The 22,119-nt window shown below is 37.5% G+C and overlaps 1 protein-coding gene across 1 annotated transcript in view; it reads left to right on the top strand.

The window, feature by feature from the left end:
* Window positions 1–22,119, top strand: part of LOC139697769 (uncharacterized) — a 387,739-nt gene that overhangs the window by 150,614 nt on the left and 215,006 nt on the right. The window contains exon 2 of the mRNA XM_071596608.1: window positions 9,853–9,967. The gene's annotated coding sequence lies outside the window, so the exon portion shown is untranslated. The remainder of the gene's footprint in view (window positions 1–9,852; window positions 9,968–22,119) is intronic.

Raw genomic sequence — 22,119 nt, 5'->3', positions numbered from 1 at the left:
ATATTAGTTCCACCCAGGAGATGTCACTTTAATTTAAAGACGACGAGAAGGCGTGACTAGGGTCGTTGTGCTCTTGCGGAACCTTTCTTTAGAAGCCCCGCAAGTCTCCCATGCCTTCTCCTGAACGTCGCAGTCGAAAAGCGGGTCTTGGTCGGAGAAGAAACACGAAGGATTGAGCTGGAGTGTTCTTAGCGTCACTGCAGACGTGTGAAATATTCAGAAACCAGTGTTTGCATCGACAAAAACCTTCGTTCCTCTAGGTTACATAAACCGCAACCTGTACATGAGACTAAAGATTGAAATAAATAATAGTGCAGAAAATAAGCCACTTAATAAACTTGAAGTCAGCCTTTAATCTCCCTGAATTGCCTCTACATCCTCTGCCGTCATCTAAAGGAAATCAAGGTTATTTTCCTACATGGCATTCTCTTATTTCTATCAAATGCATAAATTTTTACCATACTTGTCACGCTTATTTTATTTCCTCTTCCTTACTTTAATTGGGAAAGATAATTTGACGGTATACAATTCTGTGGTTTTGAGTTCTGTCAATAATAGCGATTTAACGTTCCTGAACAAGGTAGGCGCCATTCAGGCTATAAATTCAGTGGATTTTGGTCGGGGAAGGATTTTACTTCGGGAAATATTTCGCCACGGATCATCAGAAATCCACCACAAAGGTTTCCACTTCCAGCAAACACGCCTTATTTCACACCGGAATAATAGAGATCTTATCAGAGACCAATGGAAAGAGCCTGTGCAACTGTGGTCAATTTTTCTGCTTGAAGAATAAAGACTACAGATATAATGTGACAATGATGAAAACAGTTTTTCAAATAGTAATGTCCAAATATTGTACACTTATGCTGAGAAATGTCCAAAGAAACTGCGGGAGATACCGCAACAATAACTTGTAACGGAGTCAACCGCTAATGTGCATTTCAATGCAACAATTTCTGAGAGTAAAAATCATACGCCTTGACTGGGATTCGAACCCAGATCATCCCTAATCCGAGAACCCGAATCGACCGAATATTAAGGGATCTGGGTTCGAATCCCAGGCTTCTTTCAAACCCTGATTTAACCGTGGCTTCGCTGCTCGTTAAAAGCGTTGGAGAGCATGCCGTGGCGAATAGCAGCAGCATAGGGGCAAACACCCCTCTCTACTTCCACCTCCGCCGATGTCATTCGATTCATTTTTTCGAGCTTAAGATTTAACATAACAAAATCAATTTCGTCGTTAAAAGTGATGAAAGTGTCATTCCAAAATACTTTTGGTCCTTCTCATCCATAATGCCACCACACTCATAAGCAACCAATCCGACAACTGTACTATCAAGTCACGCCTGCAACACTAATTTTGATAAAATATTTCACATTTAAAACAATTCCATCAGTAACATACAACTAGATCCAGTGAGCTAATTTAAAGCTAAGTAATTAATTATTTTATTGGTTTCTTTCGTCTTTGTTAGGTATTATCCGCTACATACGTTTGCCGTTGCAATTTTTGTAAACCTACGCTTTCTACCTGCAATAGTATGGCATAATCTTCCTCCGCCCTCCCCTAATGCTGTGAGCCGCCCTCCGATAGTTTTTACATTTTGCAATTACATTTTCGTTTATAATAAACTTTCATAAAATACTTGATCGTGACAGGAAAGAACGGGGAAATTTTTTTATTCGCTGCCGTGATAGATACATCGGTTGCTTTATTGCACGCATCCGGCCTCACGCGATTAACATGATTTTCTCGTCATCAGGAAGTTATCATACATTTCGCGGCATTTACGACGATTTCTAATGCCATCTATAATTGAAAAAAGAAGCAAAAAACCAGCATCTACATTTTTTTAAAAAAACCTCACTTAATTCATTTAGTTTGCATAGCTGAGTTACATTTTTAATGGGGGCATTTGTGATTGAAAAAATTATTTTCTAACCGCTCTATATAAAATATATATCGTTATTTTGACAATTTTTCACTTGGATGGATTTGATGAAGTGTGAAACTTTCAGTCGATGGAAGCCAATGACGTCATAAACACATCTACTGGGATGACACCGAGTCGGTCACCGCTGGCAACGGAAAGGTAATCATGCTCCACTCATGCGTCACACGCCCTCATGTCAATCCGCAAGCGTTCCTTTCTCGAAAACGATCCTTTCAATATATACAGGCGACCTAGGCGTTTACAAAATGCACTTCAACCATCCGGTGGAGCACCTACGTTTAAACCGTAATAGATGATCTATAAAATATTTAAAAACTTCATTTATTGGAACATAATGAAACTCCTTGGCCACTTTAGTTGTCTGAAATCGAAATAATATTTTTAAAGACATAAAATAATGGAAATTTTTCTAATTTTCGTGAGTTTTATCAACATCATTTGCAACAAGAGAAGGAGTTAATGGGGTTAAATATATGGAGTATGTGAGGGAATTTTATCAATTTAAGTTACCGTTAAGGGCATATGTATGTACTGACATAAATATAAAAATTATCTATAAATCTAAATAGATCTTGTGTAATAAATGCTACTCTCTAATTGTAATAATCGGTGCGTTTAATTATTAGCACACTTATTCTACTATCATAAGTATATACACATGTATTAATTAAATACTTCTAAGTAAATGGAAAGGAAACAACAGTTTTCTTAAGCAAGGTAATAAATATAAATACCACGGTCATGCACTCAGTAATTATAGTCAGTCTTCTCTTCCGATATGTAAAATTAGAATCCAAAGTTAGGGATAATACTGTTGCAAAATAATATTCACAATCTAAGTATACTTGAATGTCTCCTGCGGTGCAAAGATTCAATGGAATGCCTGTTCAAAATAGGAATTTTGACATATTAAACTACTAATTGGATGCATTTTATTATTAATTACCAAAAACTAACCAACACTAAAAGAATAATACTTATTAATCAATGATAAGGAATTAATCTTAATGATAATAACCGTAATGGTAATGGAAGTCCCCTGTATTAATAACTATGCCACCAAAAGATGTTTTCAACTCTATCTCTCGTTTTGTTGTTTAATTTGGGAAAATACATAGATTTCACCCCTAATGATTTCCGTATTTTTTCATTGTTCGGATTTACTTTTTCGCATCGTTTTGGACCGCGGGCTTTAGAAAGAGCCGGATTGATCAAAAATGTTTATCTCACAGATATTATCGACAGCCACTCGCCGCTTATCTCCGGAGAGCTTCAACCAGGGATGAGATAACAAAATAAATCAATCAGCGACCAGACGAAAAAATGCACAGGAGATCAAGAATCTTCTGTGACGACAATGAACCACATCTCCTGGGTGTGGAAGGACAGAGTAGAGTGAATCAAATGAATCTATTCGTGATAAACGACCGAAACGTGGGTGGAGGCATTCTCACGTTCCGTCCCGATCACGGTGAGAGTAAGCGTATATACAAGGGTCCCTCGGATCCCATAAGCGGACGGCTGCAGAGGTGGAAAGTGAAAGGTAACCAACCTCCCGACTCGCATCTACGACTCGAGGCTATTCATCGCTTTGTCATTACGCACAATGGCCTTTTATTATTCTGTTCCCAATGCGAACTTTTCACATTTCATGAATTGGAAAGCAGTACTCCGTCGCTTAAACTCGTAAAATAACGTCGCTCATTAGGGGAATTTTAAAACTAGTCTCAGGGGAAAGTTTATCAATTGAGAGGAATGGGGAAGGGTGCGAAATTTCATGTGGTAGGCTCGACTAAACTCGGTGAAGACCCACGAAGCAAGCATCAACGCCGCAAGTTGAAAAATGTATACGAATCGTTATCTTTGATACATGGTGTGTATAAAAAAATCGGGAAAAGTTTCGGAAAAATAGATTTATTTCAGGTATTGCTAACATGGCTTCAAAGTTCTTCAAAGTACATCCCTTGAGCATCAATACTCTTTTGCCAGCGGCTTTTCCACGACTTGAAGACTCCCAGGTCGGTGGAGGATTTTGGAAGGTCCTTAAGGGTATGCATACAAGCCTCTTTGACAGCACTTAGGGTCCCATGGAGGTTTCCTTTGAGGGAGGATTTCACTTTTCGGAATAGGAAATAGTCTACTGGTGCCAAGTCGGGACTCTAAAGGGGTTGGGGAATCGTCGCAATGTCGTTGCAAAGGGTCTTCACGAGCTCGACTCTAATCTTGGTCTTTCGTCAAGAACTTTGAAACGAGTTTAGCGCAGATGTTTCATATTGCCAACTTTTCAGTGATAACAGTGTACACCTTCAGTTTATCAATGCCAATACGAACTGCGATCATACGTAAACTCAACCGAAGGTCTGAATTCAGCACTTCACGCACACGTCAGGAAAAAAATGTTACCGATACTTTTTATACACAACTTGTATGCAGGTTAAGTATTAGCCATTTTAAGTATGAGATTGGTAGTGCCTTAAATGTCAAGAGGGTAATCCAGGAACTAATCCTTGATTCCTGCTATCTGCTAAGCCACGATAATAAAATTCTTCTATTTCAAAGGTTTGGAAACTTCGAATTGGATCGCGTGCAGCGTTGTGGAGCTAAATTTTTAAAACTTTGTTATGATAAACTTAGTAGTGTATCCAAAATATTAGAGCAGCTAGGCTGGGAATCACTCTCGGAGCGAAGGTTGAATTACAGATTGAAGCTCTAGAATAAAGTGGAAGGAGATCTCTTAAGCAGTGATGTTGAAAATGTATTATTACCCCCATCGTACTACGGTAGCAGAGATCATACTTTTAAAATTAGAGAGATGAAGTGTGGAACAGATAGATTTAAGATGCCATTTTTTCCACGGACGATAGGGGATCATAATAACATAGTTCCACCGCGGTAGGGTCATGATCGGGTCAAAATTAGTCTGGTGTGTATTCACCCCCTGCCACACACCCTGGCGGTGGCTTGTAAGGTATATCTAAAAAAATATACATAGGCGCATATGTATATATATATATATATATATATATATATATATATATATATTTTTTTTAAAGGTAATCTACCGGTTAAGGTAGGTTTTTGGATGGACACAACTACCAAACAAATATTTTATTGCTCCTAACAAAACACAATATCCATCATCCTACTCTATAGCACGTCCCTCTTCATCTCTGAGTACTTTCTTCCTCCCTTCATCCCGTCTAACATCCCTATCCTGTTTCTTCCCTTTCCTCGTTTGCCCAACATTCTACCCTCTATCACAGTCTTCAACATCCCACTGCCGGTCAACACCCCCTTCATCCACTTTTCCTGCCTCCATAGGATTGCTCCCAACAAACCCCTCTCTTCGCCCACCATACCAAGTACTTCCTCATTTGTTTTCTTCTCTGTCCATTTCACCTTCTCCATTCTTCTCCACACCCACATTTCAAAAGCCTCCAATCTACGTCTATCCTCCTGCTTCAATGACCACGTTTCCGCACCGTACATAGCTACGCTCCATATCAAAGTTTTTACGAGTCTTATCTTAACATCCTTACTCAAAGTCCCCGTCATCAACTCCCTCCTCCTTGTGAAAGCCTCTTTGCCTAGCGCAATTCTTCTCCTTACGTCCCTACTACTTTGACCGTGTTGGTCCAAAACACTACCGAGATACGTAAACTGTTCTACCTGCTCTAGTTTTTGCCCTCCTATTTTAATGTTAAGCTTGGCCTTTTTCTTTCTAGAAAATCGCATAACCTTTGTTTTATTAATATTGATTCTCATCCCATACCTGTCGCACTGAATTTCCAATTCACTCAGCAATGCTTGCAGCCCCTTGGCTGACTGACAAACTAAAGCTTGGTCATCAGCAAACCTGACTGATTTTATGAATTCACCGCCCACCTTCATTCCTACATCCAGTTCTCCCCATGCCTCTTTAATCATTTCCTCTGCATACAGGTTGAACAGCAACGGTGATAATGGGCAACCCTGCCTTACACCTCTTCCTAACACTGCCCAACGGGACTCCCCGTTCCCCACTCGCACCTGAGCAGTCTGAGACATGTACAGGTTGCGGATTAGCCTCCTTTCCCTCCAATCTATTCCTATCTTCTGCAGAATACTCATTAGTTTTTCCCAATTCACTCTATCAAACGCTTTTTCGAAATCTACGAAACAGGCAAATACCTCCTGGTTGTGTTCTATATTCCTCTCGATTAATAATCTCATTACTGCAATGGCATCACGCGTACCTCTCCCCTTCCTAAACCCAAACTGATCATCCCCTAAGTAATCATTTGCCCTACTCGTTATCCTTTTGTTTATGATCCTGAGAACAACTTTAGCTGCGTGGGATATCAAACTAATTGTCCTATAGTCCTCGCATGACGTGGCCTTTACCTTTTTCGGAATAGGAACTAAAACTGATCTCACAAAGTCTTCCGGCCAGATTCCCTCCTCATAAATACTACGGATCAGCCCATATAGCCTCTTCCTCCCACATTTTCCTAAGCATTTTAAAAGTTCCACGGGAATGTTATCTACCACCACGGCCTTATTTAGTTTCATCTCCCTTAATGCCCTTTCTATCTCATTGTCTAGTATGCCTGGACCTAAGCTGTCTTCCTCTACGTCATTTTCTTTTTCAATGTGTAACTTTGTTGGTCTGAGTTCTTTACTATAAAGTTCTTCTATATACTCCTTCCATCTCTCTTGGATCTTTCCTGCGTCAACTATTACCTTACCCGCCTTATCTCTAACTGTTAGCATAGCTCTTCCTTTCTTACTTCCCGATAACGATTTAACTTTGCTGTACAGCGCACCGATTTCACCCTTCCTCTGCAGACTTTCCATATCCTCGCACTGCGTCTTCCACCATGCTTCTTTTGCTTTATTTGTTGCCCGCCTCAATTTATTGTTCAATTCTTTGTACTTCATTTTGCCTAATTCTGTATTTATATTCTTCCATTTTCGCCGCTCATCCATCTTTGTAATCATCTCATCCGTGATCCATGGTTTCCTAGTCCTTTTAGCGTTAACGGTTCCAACAGTGTCTTTTGCGGCTTTAGACAACCCTTTCTTGATCATTTCCCATTTTTCTTCGATAATACTAAGCCCTTTGCCATCCTCCATGATTTTCTCTACGGCCTGTTTGTATTCCTTCATTTTCAACCCATTTAATGCTTCTACATTCCATTTTCTAACTCGCCGCCCCTGCCTTATCTTTTTGAAACGTACGCTACATTTCATAACAACTAAATTGTGGTCTGAGTCCGCATCCGCTCCCGGGAAGCTGTGGGAATTTATCACACTGTTCCTAAACCTGTGTCTAACCAGGATATAATCTAGCTGATATCTTCCTGAGTCACCTGGCATTTCCCATGTATACCTGCGTCTTTTGTGGTGTCTAAACCAAGTGTTGGTGATGACTAACCCCTGTCTTCTGCAGAACTCAACTGCTTTCTCCCCGCGGTCATTCCTCGTGCCTAAACCGTAGTCACCCACCTCATCACCATCTCTTCCTTCGCCTACCGTCGCATTCCAATCCCCCATCACTATCAAATGTTTCCCTGCAGGAACACACGCGATCATGTCCTCTAACTGATCGTATATCCTATCGACCTCTTCTTCCTTATGGTTGCTCGGTGGCATGTATACCTGAATAATAACTAAGTTCGTCGGTTCTGCTTTTATCTCCACAAGTAGTATTCTATCCGTTACCTGCTCTATGTTGACTACGCTTCTTCCTACCTCTTCATTTAATACTATGGCAACCCCTCGTTGGCTCTCGTCCCCACCGCTGTATATTATTCTATACTTATTACTCCAGTAATCCCCGCTATCTTTCCATCTCACCTCGCATAGACCTAAAATATCGATATTTCCCCTTTCCATCTCTCGCTTAACATTCTCCAATTTCCCTGTCCTCATCATTGTCCTAACATTCCACGTTCCTATTCTAACTAATTTGGTCTTTTTCTGCTGCGTCTTCTGTCCTGCTGCTGCTGGTTTTCCCTTGCAAGGGTTTCGTGGGATGACGACCGCGGAACCTTGCCTCCCCCGCTGCCGGGCACGACACACGGCCGATTGGGCCGAGCCCCGTGGTTGCCAGGACTCAAAATATCTCTATTGTCCATCACATTTTTCTTGGGATTGATAATTGAGGTGGTTTCCCGTTGCCTTCCTCAATAGTGTTTTTAACGTGACACCATCACTAACTGGCCGCCCCACTGGGGTCAGACGCCATTGCAGCCGCCTCACTGAGGAACAGACGCTGCGTGGACTACCTTTCGTCTGGCTCCTAACCTTCGACCTATCTGGCATGGGTGACCCTACCAGGAGCAATTTTTATTACTCCCGCCAGCACAGCTCTAGGGGTCATCGGAACGCACAAGCCCTTCCACCACGTCAAGGTTGTAGTCCGGGGAGGGATATATATATATATATATATATATATATATATATATATATATATATATATATATATATATATATATATACAGAAACAGACGTATATAACAGTCCCCTGACGCCATCTCTTGGCTAAAGAATCGGGGCGCTTGGCGACATATTAGACCCACGGATCTCAGGGTAAATTAAGTTTCCTCGATAGCTCAAGTGGTTAAGAGCATCCGCCCGGCAAGTGGAAAGATCCGAGGTTCGAGTCCCGGTCAAGGAAATATTTTTACTCTTGTGATCCGTTCGATTCCGTCTCCCCACCTTTATTGTGTTCGTCCTTTATTTGTGTTCCTATCCCTTTTCCTTATATCTGTTTCTGTATATATGAGTATTTATTCGCCGTTTGGCGGGATTTCGTGTTTGAATGTGTGTGTATATATATATATATATATATATATATATATATCCATTGAATGTATATATATATATATATATATATATATATATATATATATATATATATATATATATATATACCATAACCATAAACACAGTAGTCAACCCTAAGGCCGGTTCAGTAGGTGATGGTAGAGTTCACCAAGTACTAAGTACTAATACGGCGAGTGAAATTCTCACATCAGGGTAGGGGGGCAAGTTCCCTCTGTCACATTTACATCGTGTTACATTTTGTTCAAAGCCCTAATCCATTCTATATAAAATGCAGTCTTTTATTTTCCCTTTCACAGCGTTTACTGACTGTAATATATTTAAATGTTTAGGTATTTCATTAAAAATTGGAGGTAAAGTAACCTCCAATTTTCTTCTACCTTGATTTGTATGAAAATATTTTTGTTACACGTACGCAATATTGCCCCTTGATGGTAATTCCTTTTCGTGAGTCAGGTATTTTATATTTTTCATTAAAACATTCTTGAGTAATATCTGGATTTTTTAACATAAAATAGCATATAATGTACCTACGCACGTACTTTTGCATGATCATTTCCCCGGTCCATGCTTGGTTATCGTTGTTATTGTTATGCTGTTATTGTCTTTTGTGCTCTTTTATGTTTGTTATATTTCTCACTGTAAAATGGCGCCACTGCTGTTTGTGAACAATGTTTTAAAATAAATAAATAAATAATAAGTAAAATAAGGAGATTTGTTTGATTCAATCTGCAACATGTTAGCGCACCTGCTTCAATCCACATAGATTAAATGATGCTACTGTGTGTGTGTTTTACAACCGATTGTTTTTAGTTTGATTTGAACCCGCTTTAAAAGAATTATTACGCTTGAGGTTTGGTGATATCTAATTTTTTACTATCTACTAGTAAACAGAAAATAACTTTCCAGTTTTAACTTCAAATTCGCTAAAAATGTATTATGTTTTAACAAAAAAAGTATGCACTAGGATATCTTTGTGCCTAATACTGAATCAAGTGTATGATAATGCTTAGGGTAATTTTGCTGAGGTTTCCGCTCCAGTCGTAATAGTTCAATTGTTTAATTTCAGAGTATTCTCCACCCAGGAAGTCCTCGCCTCGAGATAAATTCTAGCAGTAAAGGAATACCGGGATGACGACACAAGCAACCAAGAAGGACTCCTAGAACTAACAAAGCTATATTAGGTAAGATGTATTGTTCAATTATTTCCATTATTTTCCGATTAAATATTTTATCAAACAGAGAGGAGATCAACGGCTCCTGCTGCATTAATATGAGTTCAGATTTTACGATTAAAGGTATGGTAATTTCTCATAGTTACCACTGTGGTAAAGTGTAGCAATGTGGTTGAGGAGGAAACTTTCCCAAATATCATGTAGATATTTTTTTAATCATTTAACTATCCAGAAAGTAATTTCAAAATGGAACGGGTGGAATATTCCATTTTCATGATTCCCAAAATCCTAAAGTGCAGTTATTGCATTTCCTTGAATAAATCTATTGATTTTATTACTGTCCAATTTAAACAATCCTCTGAAATCATGACCAATCCAAACTTGACGATTTCCGTAATATAGTATTTCCAAGAAGAAAAATGCCCGATGTAATTCTTCTTCTAAAGAAATGTTGGCGTTCGTTTCAATTTCTGTGAATCTGTGATTAGTGCAGCATGAGCATGCAGTTGAAAATTTTCAAAATATAGGGGAACGAGGGCACACTTCATCCCAAAATATATTTCTGGCATAATTTTCTTTCGCGAATGATGATTTAATCCTTGCCAAACCTTTTACATATTATATAGAATGGGATTATTAAACAAAGTTTATTTTTTTACTCATTCTTCATATTTAACTTAAGTTGCCACAGACACCAAATGATAGCGTTTGACTCTTTAACCCTAAGAGCAGTCGATATGTTTGAAGGGAAATGAAGGATTGATATAAGCAAACAGAGCAGTAACTTGATAAGAACATTAATGGACACTTCAATACAAAATTCATTTAATGCATTAGTTTAAACAAGGCTAATCGATAGAAATTACATCCATAAGATCAAAGTAGTTAATCACTCATCCGCTGATAATTGTCATAGCGATAGTAGGTAATGAGATGCAATAATCGTGAGACAAGTTTATTTTTAGGTATTATAACATATATTAAAACTGAGGCTTCAGCATTTTCAGAACTAGGCTAGTGAAAACGAAGCTGATAATGATGAATAAAAACCGAGGTGCTGAGAGAGAGAAAAAAATGTCATTTGTAAATTTGACAAGAATTTTGTAAAATGTAATAACGGTCGGATATTCATGTTTTGTCTACTTATCGTAAATTCACATTGTAAATGGATCAATCCTGCAATTTTCAGCACAAAACCATGGTCTTATCTCATTTACCATAAATAAGAAATACACACACGCACAAGATGCAGCAACCATAACTTCCTTTTTTAAAATGCGCGCCAATCAGGCTGTAGAGTGTTGTAACTGGGTAAGAGTGGTCTCATTTGACAGCTGGGGTTCTTAAATTTTTCCTCCACCCCAGTCAGTCGCCATCATAATTTGGAAGAGTGAGTAGCTTGCGTTTGCCTTTGAGGCCTACTTTTTGAACGGATGTTCTGTGATTGCAACCCATTGGGCCTTCCTAAATCGCTTCAATGTAGCCCCCACTGGACCCTGTCCCGGACCGGAAATCAATTGTTAAGAACATTCCTCCATACTTCCGCTTCTCAAAATACACTGGATGAATGTAACGACCTCAAACCTGCGCATGCGGGCTGAAGGGGAATGTTACTTCCACATGCCACGAGGAGTGCTTCTGAATGTCTACAAGCATGTGTGCATTAATTTTCAGCCTACCCTCGTCCATAGGTCACCATGTTCATACAAACCGCGGGTGCGACAAGACGAAGAACTGGAACCCTCGGCTCATCAGATAACCTAAGAACATTGAGGCAGTGATAACTCCTTTGAAATGATTTTACACCTTATTAATCTCCTCAATAGTATTCTTAAGAATAAAATTCATTTCGTTTTTTCATTCAAAATTCAATCTATTTTCCCTACGGGTACCATATCTTATCATTTTCGAAACCTATTTTATTGTTACACTCTCTGCTGGAGGTCGTGAATCCAAATATTCATATTCTAGATGAAGACTGACATCAGCCACTCGATCATTTTCTCATAAAATACAGCCCACGTTCCATGGGAATAACTAAGCTATAATACTTAACGATGTTACATTTATGAGACACAGATCTTGTGTAAGATTGGTTCAATGACTTTGTTGGTTCCTCAATGTGGATTTCAAAATAGTCCGTAGTGATATTTGGCGGAGTAAATGTGTGCTTGAAAAGTATTTGACAATTGCGCTGTAATGTGCCATTAGAATTGAACTCAGTCAGAGTCTCAGTTCTGGTACACTGCTTATTTCCATGCGCATATTTGCGCGTTAATGCCTGGTGTCCAAAATACATCTCTCCACACGCTCTTTCGACGGCTTTTGGATTATTTAGTGGACAAGCATATATCAAAAAATGTTTGTAATACTTATCCAGTAGATGTAGACATTTTTGAAAAAATTGACAACCATTAAAAAACGATAAAAATTGACGATTGATAAAAATTTTAAAAGGATAAAAATTTTAAATTGATAAAAATTGAAAATTAATATACTTTAAAAATTTATAAAAATTGAAAAAAGCACAATGAGCGTTCAACCTTCAAGAATCTCCAAATACCCTCGAAAATAACTGCAATCATGATTCGACACCAAATGCATGCTCCGATCATGAACCACTGCGCCATAAAAAGATAAAACTTCCACCAAAGTAGGGCGAGTTTGGCCGAAAAGGTTCGGCTTATGAATGATAAAAGCCTCTCCTAGCTAGTCTGCATCCTTCTATTGAATTTGAAATTTGCCATTTTTTTGCGATGCAGCTTGAAGCCGTCGATTTTCGAAGCACTATAGAAATGATTGACAAAAAATACAAAGAATAAACTGTGCTTAAAGTTATCATTGGTAGGCACCTGAATAAATTATTATTGTGTAATTCAAATTTCTGTTTCAAACTTTAAATAGATTTAATCTGTAAACGCACTATATGGGAATGTTGATGATATGTACACCAAGCGCAGTCTCAGAAGACCACCGAAACGTAAAATAACTAAGTGACATGAAATGCAACATATATATATATATATATATATATATATATATATATATATATATATACATATACATTTGTGTGTATATATATATAAATATATGTGGGTCTCGGTAGTCCAGTGGGTAGGGCGTTGGATTGCTTAGAGGGTCCCGGGTTCGATTCCCGGGCAAGGCACTCTGGGCACCTACAGCTCCACCCAAGCTATGTGATTTTTCGGGTACCAGGTCATCCATAATGGCACAGGGGAAACCATAATCAGCACAGGGAAAGGAACTTGCCCCCATACCCTGATGTGTGAATTTCACACGCTGTCGGGCTTAGTACTGGGTGAACTCTACCATCACCTACCTACGTATCTAAACCGACCTTCGGGTTGATTACTGTGTTTATGGTTATATATATATATATATATATATATATATATATATATATATATATATATATATAATATTCATCAGTTACTCCTCACAGAAGCAAATTTTGTGTGTGTGTATATATATATATATATATATATATATATATATATATATATATATATATATATATATATACACACACACACAAAGTTTGCTTCTGTGAGGAGTAACTGATGATGATTTCTAGCGTCGAAAGCTAGGTCGTGTTCTAAATAAAGTGTGTGGAATCAAAAAGTTACTCATTGCATTTCAATATGTTGTGTGAATTCCATTAAGTTACACCGGAGACAAATTTAAAAATACATTAAATACGCTGGATATGTCAAAATAAACTTGAGAAGTGTCGTGACGCTTAAACTGCCAAGAATATTTTGGTTTTGGAGGCACGTAAATATATTGCCATAAGTCACATTATTCTAAAAATGTACTAGCAATTATCAAATTGAAGGGTGGCGATTAGCTGTTCACGGAATAGTTTGAAGAGAGAAGGCTGGCGAGTACAAATGGGAAATACGATTTTCACATCAGGTTCAAGGAGATGACATTCCATTGTTAGGTTCAGAAGAAAAAGAGAACTGACATTCCCCCGATCTCAGTCTATGCTCAAGACCGCAGGCTTTACTGCATTGCGGTAGCATCATATAATGCCTATGCATTTGCATTATAATTTTGAATCAGGAACGGTAATGGTTTGGAACACAAATGCTTTCTCGCTGAACGGTGGATGGCACAATGAGAAAGAAAAAAGGGGCCAGCTGATTTCAAGGTCACAGGGGAATTCATCATAAAGAGATTACTTTATTTTAAAGCGATTACAGGCTCTCTAAATAAAATCTTCAAGCACAAAATAGCTCGTAAGTGAACTTAAAATTGAAAAAGCAAACTAACAAATCGACTTGACCTTAATAATGACTAATAATTTGGCATAATAGAAGTTATTAATTATTCGTATTTTAATTTACTGTCTACGTTTACGTATGACATGAAACTGAAAGTGTACAAAATGTTCTCTTCGAGGCATTGAAACGGTCAAAGATCAATAATGTTGGTCAAAGGCCAAAAGGTCAAAGACATTATTTCAGGGAGGAGCCATTTGGAGTCAGTTCGAACATCCATCGAATCCATGATAGGAGAGAGCTCGTGGATTATGTACACGCACTATTTGGGATCTCTGCAGCGCTACGCTAAATGATGAGGTTGGCAATGGGTTCAGAATTCAGGGTCCATTTGTAAATTTTAGGAGCCCTTAACAGGACAATCCATCGAATTAAACTGAAATGCAATACGATAACAAAATGGGGATCATAGTAACTAATCCGCCCATTTTATCTATGGCTCCGGCGATCCCTAAATCTATTAGATATTTCGTGCCTCACAAAATTTCCTTTTCCTTTTTCCATTATTATTTTCTTCTTCAGTTCTTCATACATTGCATATAGCTTCATTCCTTCTGAAATCTCCATTCCATCCCATTCTAAACTAACATGTTACCTTCTATTACGGCTTTAAACGACCAAACTAAGTCTCAATTCATCCCACCCACATATTCTGCCATTTTTCTACATAATTCAACTTCTTTCTCTTTTTGATGGCAATATTAAATACCTCATCGTAAGTGTTACGCTCCTTCTAAAATTATTTTCTTCTTTTTGATTTCTTCCAGAGTCCAAAATCTCTTCTCACCATCTTGGTTTTTTAACACAGTTAAAATCTCAATATAAGAGGTCGCTAAAGTCTTCCCTTAAGTATCTATTTAGTATACAGTTCAATCATTCAGGTATTTAAAATGAATCTATCGCCAACGACCCACTGCTTCCCTCTCCTATTGATCCCATTACTAAACTTCTCCTCCACCCATATACCTCCCAAGAATGTGACCTGTTCAACCTGTTTTGATTTATTCTCTCCTAATTTAATAATCAACTTAAGTATTCCTTTTTCTAGAAAATCTCATTACTTAGGCTTTCTTTTTATATAGGTTTATCCGTTTATAATGTATTATTTATTACCGTATTATTATCCTCTCTCTCTCTCTCTCTCTCTCTCTCTCTCTCTCTCTCTATATATATATATATATATATATATATATATATATATATATATATATATATATATATATATATATATATATATATATATATATATATATATATATATATATATATATATATATATATATATATATATATATATAATTATATACATATATATATAATTATATACATATATATATACATATATATATATAATGTATTATGTATTAACGTATTAATTATCCGTGTGTGAAGTGATTATAACTGTACTGACCATGTCTGGATAATGATTCATCACCTGTGTATCTAAATCACTTAATCAGCATCCCATGCACCTCATCCCGAACTCCGGTCCCTCACGTAACATAATTCAAATTTCCTAAGCTTAGAGATTCAAGCATCGGCGATGCCATTGGACATTGTCTTTCTCCCCTTCCAAAACTCTATTCTCCCTTCCTTTACCTTTACCGTCTGATCACATTAGTTTCCATTAACCCATTTTCCCCTTCGGCCTACTTTTTTATACCAAAAAACTTGCATTAATATACCCCAATGCTCAACCAAAAGTCTTCACCTTGTTAGGGTAAATTCATAGAAGACAGATAATATGGATGCAGGACATAAAAATGGGCGATAGAATGCGAGGTCTGTCCAATAAATACGCGAACTGAGGCCTCCAATATCTTTATTTCACAAAATTTAGTCTACATCGATTTTGTCCACTTCAAAATACTCTCCATTCGTTGCTATGCGCTTTTTCTATTTTCTTTTCTATTTTGTAAAGCACCCTGGGAAGTCCTCGGCAGATAGGCTTTTTAGTTTCCTCGTTGTTTCTTGCTTTATTGTGTCTTCCACATCTTCCCAGTGGTATCCCATTATTACATTTTTGCATTTAGGAAATAGAAACAAGTCTCAGGAGGCGAGATATGGAAAATGAAGGAGGATGATCAAGTATGGTGATTGAATTTTTTGCCAGAAACTGGCGAACAGCCAATGCTGAATGTGCAGGTGCATTGTCATGGTGAATCATCGCCTTGAGTCAAATTTGGTCGCACACGACGGACGCGATCTCTCAAACGCTTGAGAACTGTAAGGTAGAACTCAGTATTTACTGTTTGTCCTTCTGGAAGAAATTCATGATTTTTAGCCAGAAACTGGCTAACAATTAATGCAAAATGTGCACGATTCTTGCACAATTTTTTTAAACACTAATGTTCGGTTAAAATACTTAGTGTGCACTTTTGATTTTCCTAAATTCAGTTCTCTCAGCTACTTCGTTCAGACAATTTTTCGACGATCGGTAAGGACAAGGGACGACACACGATCAATGCTGTCGTCAATACAGGTGGTTGAAAGTGTACCGGGCCTTGCACCATCCGTGGCGTCTTGTCGGCCATCGTTAAAGCGCCTAATCCAATTGAAAACGGACGTTTTCTTCAGAGCTTTATTACCGTACACAGATGTCGATTCGTTGCTCCGTGATTTCGTTAATTTCCATTTTCGAAAAATGGTAAAACCAAGGACAATAGACGCTAACATAACTGGCACCGTACGCACAGCTCGACGATTCGCCAAGCACAGACGGCTCATTGGATCTCAGGCAACTAGCGCCGCTAGTGGGCGGGGCTATAGTCCGCGTTATGGACACCAGATGGCACCAGTTCACGCATTTAATACACAGACGACGTATTTTGAAGATAAGTAGAGGAGAGAAAGTTGGATATGCCAGAAATATGTGGATAAGGTATTGCCATGTTGGACGAAATGAAAGGAAGTTGAGAAAGTTAGATAAGTTCGATAAGTTAAAAAAATATATTATTTTCTTAATGGCTGGTAAAACAAATCTACAATGTAATCGAGGAAAAAGATGCAAGCACTTAAGCTGCATTAATAGTTGCTGAAAGCATGCGATTTATTTCTCATTAAAATATCTAGAAGTATTTAAAAAAAACTTTTGAAAGCTCTTAAAGTCCCATGGGATTTCAGATCCAGTATAGTTCTTCTTCGTTGATCCATTCGTCGAGAATTAATCAAAGAAGTTCCAACACGCATGCAAGAGTTAAGTAGTTCAGTTGGAGAACAATTGGTTCTCAAAGCATCAATGAAGGGAGGGAATATATTTGGAAGGCATAAAAAACCATCTCTGATATAATACTGAGGGAGTCCCATGGTTTTTACCAGGCATTTTACTATTTTTAAAAGGCACAACCGACTCGCAACTGCATGTGTGCGATCCAATTTTCAGCTCTTTGAAATAATAAAACACACGAGAAAAAGTCAAAGGAAATTCTAATGGCTGCATAGACAAGTAAATATTTTTCTCCTTTAATATAAATTTTGGAAAATGGTGTTCGTGATAAACTCAGAAGTGAAGAAATTACTTCCTAGCTGAATGGTACTCTTGCGAAATGTCCAAGTGAGTTCTTCCCACGAAGAACCGGTGATTTAGGAACCAATACACTACTTCTACTAATAATAATTAAAAATACTCGTATGTAATTAAATGTGAAACAGATGAAAAGTATCTTATTTGACCGACTGAGGTATTTTTGACATCTAGGGATTGAATGAAAGAAAACGGACGAAATATCTAGCCATCAAAAGTTTTGGTTATAAAATCTTGCCACAGATAAAATTCATCAATCAAATCAAAGTCTAATAAATCTGAATTTCATTAAAATGTTCACTCATGACATTTAACTATATTATGCTTTAGAAGTACTCATTCAAACTCAATCATTATCGTCTCTTTACCTTATTCTATTTCACGATTAATCAATTTCACGCCCAAGAATTCTGTGAGTTCTCTAAGACCCGCGGAATACTCTCAGTTATAGTAAACTAGGCGATCAAAATAACTTAAGCATTATCAATAAAATTTCCTTTCCATAATTAACTCTGAGTCTATTCAACTAATTTAAACAGTATTCATAGATCCAGATGTTTTTTAACAATAAATGAGGCAATGATTATCTGATTGAAAATAATTTACGCCTAGAAATTCGTAAATAATCGATCAAACTTTGGCAATAAAATGTATGAACCCAATTTATTCGAGGAATAAGCATTGCACGCTTTTTTCTGTCATATTAACTTTCCTTTAGTCATAAAATGTTATTTCTATACTTGCGGACTTTAATGACCTTCCCCACAGTGCAATCAACGATAGGGATGCTACGATGTGTTGTTACGACAGGACAATGATCATCGTAAAATTTAATGGCAGAGAATGTCTGGTTGTGATGGATACAGGAAGCCGGCGTGAAATGAACGACCCGGTCTAAGATCTGATATCCAAGAATATTACTTTTTCCAACAGCATTTCGCGTAAGAGGAAAGCATGCAGACTCTAAGAGGAGAGAAATGTCGGAGAGTTTAAAGTCATTCTCATTCCACGGAGTACAGAACTGTTCCAAAATTCGAGACTTAAACTACTTTCATTGAACTTTAAAGGGTCCCCATTCACCATGCGAGACGAAGTGAGATACAGTGGCAGATAGATAACATCTGACGTGAAATAGTGGCCACACTGATGGGTTTCTGGAATGTGTTCTTGCTAATAGAGTGATGTTACTGAACAATGACTGCACGATATAATTATTGCAGATTCTCATATTCCACGCGTTAAGAGTGGTCATTACCGTAACATTTATCACTGCAATTTACCACTCTTCGACTATACAGCCTGGAGTTTAAATTATCCAAACATTTCGGCTTCAAAAAATGATATTACTTCCATTGTTCTTAGAAATAACCGAAGATTCTTTGCAAAATTAATTCATGAATGAACAATTATATCAATAAATTTTAATTTCATAATTTTAATCTCAAGTTTGACTCCAAAAAACGTAAGTTTAATAACGTAAATTATTAATTCCATGTGAATTTACCAGATTAGCGGTATATTAGATCAGAACTCACCTCTTTTGGAAGATGAAAATTGTTCTTTTCATGAAATAGGTCGCCATTAGAGGCAACGTATTCCTCAATGACGAAATCCGCAACGCACTTATGAAATAACTCAGGACAAAAAAGAAAATTCTCTTCCTTCACGCAATAACTAAGAAAATAACTGAATTAATGTTTAATCTCAAGCGAATTACATGATGCTATTATCATGGAATTAAATTATAGGAGCCTTATCTACTTGTTTACAAGCGTACATGTTTACCATGGGGAGACAATAATGAAGAACCAAAGGGTTCTCCCCTTTGTATGCGTGCCAGGGTTTCGTTTGAGAGCCGGAGGAAAACGCCTTTTAATGCTGCAAAGCTCCATAAAGAGGGTCCAGAGGAAAGAAATGGGTGGTAAGGGAGAAGATAATGAAAAAAGACGAGATTCAGAATTCACATGCCGGGCTGTTCCATTCCATTTGTTGGGCACCTAATACCATTGCCGAAGGAAGTTAAGATATTTGCGCTGATAGCGCACATTCCGGGTCCAGCTGTCGGTTAAGTTGCTCATTTAAACTGGAATTCAATTTCGGTTCTCAAACGTAATGTGGACGCTGTTAATAAACGATACTTTCCCAAAAATAAGAGCACAGTTCTCTGCATTGGAAGATTAATGGTGACATTTGCCTTTGTTACGCTTCGCGAGAATTTGATTCTACCTTCTTCCACGAGTCATTAACGTCAGCTCTGCTGAGCATATCAGTTGATTGTGAAGGTCAAGCCCTTAACGATTTCTCTGAGCATTTATAAAGAGAATGAGGAAATTAATGAGAATCATATCATGATATGTATGAGCATGAGCATGTATTATTCAGTTAAGGATGCTCTAGAATATCGACTTTAAAGATTAAAAAATTTAGTTTTCACAGTACATTTCTGCTCTCCGTATTTTAAACGGGAATTATTTCCAAAATTAAAAAATGAACAAATATATTACATTTAATCATTAAATACCATGTAAATTGAAACAATTATTCACTTTAAAATTTCATAAAATTTCTCAGAATTTATTTTTGTCGTATATGTTCAAAGTGCCCAGCAATTATTTGATTTATTTCCCCTTACATCTGTCGTATATCGATTCAATTTCCAAATTGAAACACTCTTTTCGAGCAAATTAAGCTACTCAAGGTTATACTTTCGTAATTAAGGCACGTAAAATTCTTTCGATATAGTAAACATCTTTTCGTTCGTTGTTGGTGGTATGTGGATCTCTGATAGGTTAGCGAGACACTTCCTTTCTTTATGCATCTCGACGATTACAGAGAAATTTCTGGTACCCAGAATATCACGCTGCTTGAGGTTGGTGGGGCGTCTCTGAAGGTATCGCCCATCAATGAACTCGATACTTTCCCATCATCTCATATTCCCAACCTCTCAAATTTTACCTCCAAACTCATGCACCGTCTTTCGAAAAAATTGCGGATTCCTCTAAGTACAATATATTTATATCATACATCTATTGCACTTCCAACATTTACTCTTAGGTGAGTCCAAACTTAATAACCCTTGAACCATCTGTAATGTACGCTGTTTTGATATATCAACTCATCCTCTTCAGTTTCATCGAGGGTAGGAGAAAATACGAAGATTCCACGCCTCATATTACACTATCGTTTCATGTTATTGGCGATCAAAGCATGAGCATGAAAGATTTACTCTGCACCATGTCATCCAGAGAGAAAACAATCTTTCAGCACGTCACGCCATATAAAAATGAAAGGGCATTTTGTCCAGTCAGAATACGGAGGAAAATGACGGGAAAGCTCGTTGGTGAAGCATAAAAGAACGGCGAATGACTAGAAATAAAAAAGGCCATAAGGGGATTTAGGCCGTAGCCATGAAATTCAATATATCTTCTGCTCGGAATCATCGACTCGAGGACAAAAATGAATGCGTTATACACTACGTCATTGTATTGTTGTTTCATTTCTTTATGATATTTACCAATATTTCTGATTTTTATCGTCAATACTTATAACTTATCAATTAATTTGCTAAAGATACAGAACTATTTATCACGATTGCATTAAATCCATTTCATCGTATAGGATGTGTGATAAAACGTAGAAATGTTTTAAGGTTTACTTCTTGATAATATGTGATCAGAGGGCTATCATATTAGGGTAGTATGCTTAAAATGCTTTCATGATAGGTGAACCAATCCATCTGCTCAAGTTTATGCCCTCTACATTTAATGCTTAACTTAGCTCACTTCCTCGAAAACCTTATTACCTATATTTAGTTTGAAATAATCCTCCTTTAATCACCATCTCTCTTCTAATGAACTGGTTACCGCTCATTAACTTCTTCCACTGCCTCCTATTCCTGTATTCCTATATATATATATGGTTCCTATATCTTCCTTTCATAACGATTAATGCTTCAACGTGAATGCGTACATTCCATTTCCTCGCCAGACATTCTTGTTTTATCCCCCTAAACCTGACCATTTGACTTTGATGATTTCATTAGTACTGAATGATGATCGGAGTCCGCAACTTCTACTGGGACACCGTACGAATTTATTATGCCGTTCAAAAATTCTGTGCATAGCCATATTCCAGTCTAACCGTTATATCCCTGAGTCCCCGGACCTTTTCTACGCACCCATCACTATCAAATAATTTCTTACAGGGACACCCACATTTATCTCCTCTAATGGATATTAAAGCTAGTCTAAATCTCCCACCCCGCGAATACTTACGTATTAGCATGTAAGCTTTAATTAAGTATTCGCTATACTTTTACTTCTATTCATCATATT

The sequence above is a fragment of the Hetaerina americana genome, unplaced genomic scaffold (genome assembly GCF_022747635.1).
Source record: "Hetaerina americana unplaced genomic scaffold, ioHetAmer1.1.p SCAF_8, whole genome shotgun sequence".
Classification (NCBI taxonomy): domain Eukaryota; kingdom Metazoa; phylum Arthropoda; class Insecta; order Odonata; family Calopterygidae; genus Hetaerina; species Hetaerina americana.
Note: the sequence above shows the minus strand (reverse complement) of the source record. Positions and strands in the feature narration are given on the sequence as shown.